Source organism: Pleurodeles waltl, chromosome 4_2, assembly GCF_031143425.1.
Source record: "Pleurodeles waltl isolate 20211129_DDA chromosome 4_2, aPleWal1.hap1.20221129, whole genome shotgun sequence".
Lineage (NCBI taxonomy): Eukaryota > Metazoa > Chordata > Amphibia > Caudata > Salamandridae > Pleurodeles > Pleurodeles waltl.
The window spans coordinates 382688823-382694822 of NC_090443.1; the positions used below are offsets into that span (position 1 = coordinate 382688823).

At 43.6% G+C, this 6000-nt stretch overlaps 1 protein-coding gene across 2 annotated transcripts in view; it reads right to left on the reverse strand.

Moving 5' to 3' along the window:
* Positions 1-3794, reverse strand: part of LRRC52 (leucine rich repeat containing 52) — a 212113-nt gene extending 208319 nt beyond the window's left edge. For both annotated transcript variants that reach the window (XR_011202789.1, XR_011202788.1), the window contains exon 1: positions 3381-3794. The gene's annotated coding sequence lies outside the window, so the exon portion shown is untranslated. The remainder of the gene's footprint in view (positions 1-3380) is intronic.
* Between the last annotated feature and the right edge of the window lie 2206 nt (positions 3795-6000).

Here is a 6000-nt window from a genome sequence, read left to right on the forward strand (position 1 = left end):
ATCCTCCAGTCAAGTCAAAATTACACTTCCCAATAACTTAGCTGTAGAGTCTATAAGGGAAATTAGTCTATAACAAGATGGATCTTTCCTACAACCCTTTTTAAAAATAGGGATGACAATAGCCAATTTCTACGAAGAGGGGATTTTACTCATAACTACGGACCTTAATACATTAGTGACTAAAGGACCCCAAAGATCCGGCATAGACTTAAAGAGATCAATAGGAACCCCGTCCGGTCCAGCAGCTTTCCCCGATCTCAAACGGGAAAGAGCAGTATTAACCTCATGCAAGTCAAACAACAAATCAATAGTAGTCAAGTTGGAGTCCACAGGGCTCTGATTATCTCTTTCACCCCCTACAGACGATATATTAATCTCTGGCTGAAAGACTTTAGTAAAATGGGTTAACCACACTGTTTCTGGTATCAAACATTCATACTCCTTATTATTCTGATCCATAAAATAAGAATGATTGACCACCCTCCAAAATTGTGTAGTATCCTCCAGTTCAGTAGCTGCCATAAGTTCATCCCATGCACTAGACCTGATTTCATTTTTCCTTGTTGCCAAAGCTGCCTTATATTGTGCCCTGGCTGTTCGTACTAAGTCACAGGAGAAAGGGCTTGATCTAAGAGCTCTTTTCAAATCTTTATCGGCCTTTGTGCAAACAGAGTTGAACCAACGGCACACCCTTGGACCACAAATAGGCCTAACAATTGCCAGAGATTCTGAAATAGCAGAGCTTAATTTCACATATTCTAATGCTAGCTTATCAGGTATGCTTTGATGCGACAAACATAAATTAATAGAATACAGATTTTGTTAGATAATTTCCTGATTGAATGTTTTAGGGTCTACTCTTTCCCACTTCATTCGTAAACCGAAGTTTTTATATTATTAAAAATGGTTGCCCTATTTGGTTCCCTGTTACTTATAACCGGTTTACTATTACATGCAAGTTCAATAAATAATGGATTGTGGTCACTGGCGCAGTGTGGTATTATCTTGAAATCAAGAATTAAAAGGAAATCAGCATCACTAATAAGAATAAAATCATTAATACTCCCTTTCGAATTCCCCGTAAAAGTGGGTAATTTTTGATTAGCTGCGTTTCCCTTATCTCTAGCGTAAACAAGATCAAATCTAGAAATAAAAGTATTTAAAACTTCCCCTTGATTAGTATGGATAAAATGAGTTAAAGCCTCTCTATCCTCCATAGGAATGCAAAGAGCATCTGAAGCTTCCAAACTACATAATGGAGTATTAAAGTCCCCGTCCCATATAATAGTGTACTCCTTATCCTGGAGCTTATCAGAAAAATCCAGAAAATCTGTAACCTCTTCAAAACTTCCCTTCAAAAGGCCATTTGGAACGTTATTATAGAACGTTATCATCAGGTGACCTTTACTCCCTTCATATAACAGTAAAACAACCATGAAGTTGGATGAAGACCAAATTAAAGAAACCTCCAGTTTTGGGAGATGCAAAGAAACAAGAACCATAAGGCCCCCGCTTGCCCTTTCCGCTGAGGAGGGAATTGCCGGTTGATGTAAAGAATAATAACCATCTAGGAAAAGAGGATCCATTGACCAGCTCTCCTGCAAACAAATCACATCATAAGTGGATATAAATTCTAGCCACTCTGGGTTTTTTACCTTTGACCGGAGCCCTGCAATATTCCAACACAGTAGCGTTAGCGATTTTGATCCTGGGCTTACCACCATATTCTCATCGCCCACTTCTTCTAGCAGCTTGAGTGGAGGTGTATCTATCTCGTCGGGCCCCCCTTGTACTAAGCACTTATCCAACCCCATATCCAACCTAATATCGACATCAGATCCCTCCCAAACACCATCCAATGCTCTAGCCTTGGTTAGATGTCATTCATTCTCATCAAGGGGGTTTAAGGCCTGTAGATGGCCGGAGGAACTTAAAGATTGTACTTAAGATGTGGGGAGCCCTTTTTTATAAACACATTTTGCTGCTTTTGAAGGTGCATATGCCAAGAGAGGGGCATAAGAATGGCTAAGAGGGAAGACTATAATTCCCTCTTCCTTCCCAGCACAGTGAGACAAATCTGCCATCAAGCATTTTACTAAACAAGGATTGTCAAAATTAATCACAATACAATCGCCTTCATGTAACTTATTTCTTAAACCAACCCAATTTACTCTGCGAGCCATTAAGTTCCTATCATTTAGATCACCCTTATATCTGGACTTTGATCTTAACCAATGAGCACATTTCCTCATTAATGCCTTAGTATCTTCTTCATAACAGGGGTCTAAGGGTGGTACTTTCGCAAGGACCAAAACATATGTCATACAAGCAGGAGGTAGTTGCAGTGCCTGTTTGCTTTTAGAACTAAAGATAGAATTAGCATAAGGAAGAAGTGGACGGCCTAGTCTCAGCAGGGGAATTTGTCACCAAAGATGATAAACCATGTGCATCTAACTGGCGTGCCAAAGGTAAGGCTTGAGTGATCAGTGGTGTATTGTACGGTACTTCTCCTTTATCAGCCACAGCGTCCACCATAGGATGATTGCCCAAATTAGTAGACTCTAATGTTAATTTAGGATTTAGCTTCGACAAGGTTGTATAAAAGTGGTCCAATTTTCTATCTTAGAGACTAAGCAATTTCTCCTCCCAAGCAGCACAGAATGATTTAAGTATGGAATCCACTGTGTGTATAAGTTTGTATCGCCAAGTTCCCTTCTCATTTTTATTAAGTATGGGATTAGCCAGGTTCATCTCAGGAGTCAACAAGTGACAAACAGAATGTTCCGAAGGTAATGAAGATTTCCTCTTAGCCCCAGCATTACGTTTGATGGATTTAGAGCGGCCACCCACTTTCCTCTTTTTCAATGGTGGAGAGACCGCGGGAGAGCGGGCAGTAATCAGCTCATTGGGGACACTTGGAGCTTGTATAGGAGAAACTCCTATACCAGGGTGTACAGCATTGGTTGAGGGAGCAATCAAGGGTACCTCATGAGTAGACTTAATTAAAATATTAGGCTCGAGGGGTAAATTCAGAGTTGATTTATGAACAGCACCAATTTGTTCTTCAACCTGCACCAATTCAGATTCAATAGCCCCTATAAAAGATGACAGGTAACTAGAAATGGATGGCTGTATCAGCGGACCATGAGCACCCTCGCCCTTTTATATGCTTATCTTCCTCTTGCCCATTGCATTCAATAGTTAGCACCCCTAAAGTAACCGGCGTAATATCGCTATGCGCTGGTGCAAGTCTCCTACCCCTAAATAAGGGGAGATGATGGTCACCCAGAACCTTGCCAAAAATACTGTGACCGACTCTGCAAAGCGTAAGGCAGCTCTAACAAAGGAAACAGCCTCCAGTCATCTTATTAAATGCTCACCTCCTCTGGTAGCACTTTTCAGGCGGGTGGCCCAGCCTGGCCTCATCCGGTCTCTGACGGGCGCAGGATGGGCCCGCCCTTGGCCCGGGCTTTGCCCGGGCTCGGCCCGTGCGCGTACCCTGGCGCGGGAGCCCAGTGGCGCTAAGAGCGCCCCGCCCCCTGGGCGCACACAATGTTTCTGGGACTCCGAGCCCCGAGTCCCGAGCCCCCTTCCGTGGGGGTACCGCAGCCTTCACTTGTCCCACGGCGCGGGAGCCCGGTGGCGCTAAGAGCGCTTGAAGAGTTTCCGGACCCACCCCCTGGGCGCACACAATTTTTCTGGGACTCCGAGTCCCAAGACCCCTTCCATGAGGGTACCGCTGCCTTCACTTGTCCCGTGGTGCGGGAGCCCGGTGGCGTTAGAGCGCTTGAAGAGTTTCCTGCCCCGCCCCCTGGGCGCACACAATGTTTCTGGGACTCCGAGTCCCAAGCCCCCTTCCGAGAGGGTACCGCTGCCTTCACTTGTAAGTGACAGAAAAATAAACTCCTGGTGTGTGGAGGCCATTAGTTTTTTTGTTTATTTTTAGGAACAGACTCCCACTTGAGGAGTTTTCTTTTGAAAAACAAAAAACTTTAGAAATGTTTGCCAGTCCGCTGTCAAGTCTGATGGAACAGTCTACCAAACTTTTCCTGCAAAGACAGGAACCACCATTGCAGCAGTTTCTGTCAAAGCAGAGAGTTGTCCACAGTTATTGTCCTCCACCATCACAAAGGAGTTAACTCCCTCCACAAAACTCTAAATCAGGCCCATAGTTTTTGTTCCTCCTGCCATGAAATTGGAATAAAGCCTCTCAAGTATGCTGTGTTGGTGACTTCATAAGGGACCCTATGCAAGTGAATCTATTTTGACAATTGAATCTATTTTGATAAGATAACCCAAAACATCAGATGGCACCATGTCACTGGGATACTACAAGAGAGGATTTCTGATAACATGGAGCCTTTTGGTATTCCTATATCTGTCCCTTGTACATTCCTATAGCTTTTGGAGTTAGAACAAGTACCTAGATGTACAGGAGTAAAGAGCTTTTTCTAGACTTGTAAAGGTTCAAATCATCTTCATCTGTAGCCTTCCCTGCAAGTAATGTTAAAGCAGTAGGAGCATTAAAGGAGTCCCAAGTTGCTGTGCTCTGTACAAAGTCTTTCAAAATAACTTGGAAACATACAAACATTTAAGACCTTTCGACATATAAGTTAGTGCTTGCATTTAAGCCACTTTTAGGAATGAGGGCTCATGTGGGAAAGTCACAAAAGTTCATACCATTGAGTACAAAATCCCTTTTACATGTTGGAAAATACTTGCAACATGTAAAACAATTTTTCTGATCTATTCTGAATTGCAAACAGGAGGGTTTGTGAAACACCAGCATCGTGAGATAGTCGGCAATTGCTCCGCATTGAAATTTCCCCAAATTCTCCAACTGTGAATACCCTCATCATCCATGCCTCGACAAAAACAATAATACACAAATACAGTACATATTTCGGATTCACCTAATCAGACAGGCTTAGCAAATCTGCCTGGCTCAGTAATAAACTGAAAAAACACGCCATCTATTCTATGCCACATGGATTGGGAAAGGAAACTTTATTATAAAAAAGTGTTTAACCCTTTTAGTTTGCTGGACATGATGTTCATGCTCCGCTGCACTACTCCCATAGTGCAAGCAACCGTCAGCTTCTTGCATAAAACCTCCTGGTCTTTCTGAGTTCCACCTCTGGCTGGTGGAGAAAAGCTTCACCGGCAGCCTGAAGCTTTTTTTGTGGTACATGAGGACTACTGTGCCATGCTGCCTCACATCATCACTATTGAAAGAAAAAGTAGAAGGACCCATTCTGCCTCCTCTTCTTACACTCGGTTTGGTGCTAAGTTACACTGCTGAGCCCCATTAATACCAATTTAAACAGAAAACGTACCAATATAAACAAGGGCCACTCACCTGCCCAATGGTATCTCTCTGGTGGATTCCTGCTCAGACATTGGCACAGGAGAGTGGTTCCCAAGCCGGAGATCACGCCACTTGACCAACAGGAAATGGAATCATGGGGGACCACCCTCCCAAGCCATGGACTATCCCTTTACCAGCACCCAAGATCAGTACAGTATTTTTGCCCCCCTCCCCCCAGTTAGGCAGATTGGGGCATTTAACCCCAAACTATCTTTTCCAGAAGGGAATAATGGTCACTGTGTGCCATGGAAATGTTAAGAGAAGGAATTGGATTTAGGCCAGCATATCTAGTATCGGTCTGCCCCAGTACCCTCTAAAGAGCAGACAATCTTCCTGTCCCACTGGTGTGCTCTGGTCTTTTTGGCATTGGGCTGCTTTCATACCCCCTGGCCCCTAGGTTCGCTTTCTGTACCCTTATATATCAGATTGAAGGATTTACTTATAATCTGCTCACCTGAGATTGCAGAAAGCCAACTTGAAACCATGGAAAATAGTTAAAAAAAGGAATGGGGGCACTTTATCCTGGGATTGGGCAACCTCTTCCCATGACTAGACAGTCTGTCTCTGTTATGGGGCAGTTTGGAATTTATACCCTATCTGTCTACCCCAGGAAGTCAGAAATCCCATTAGAC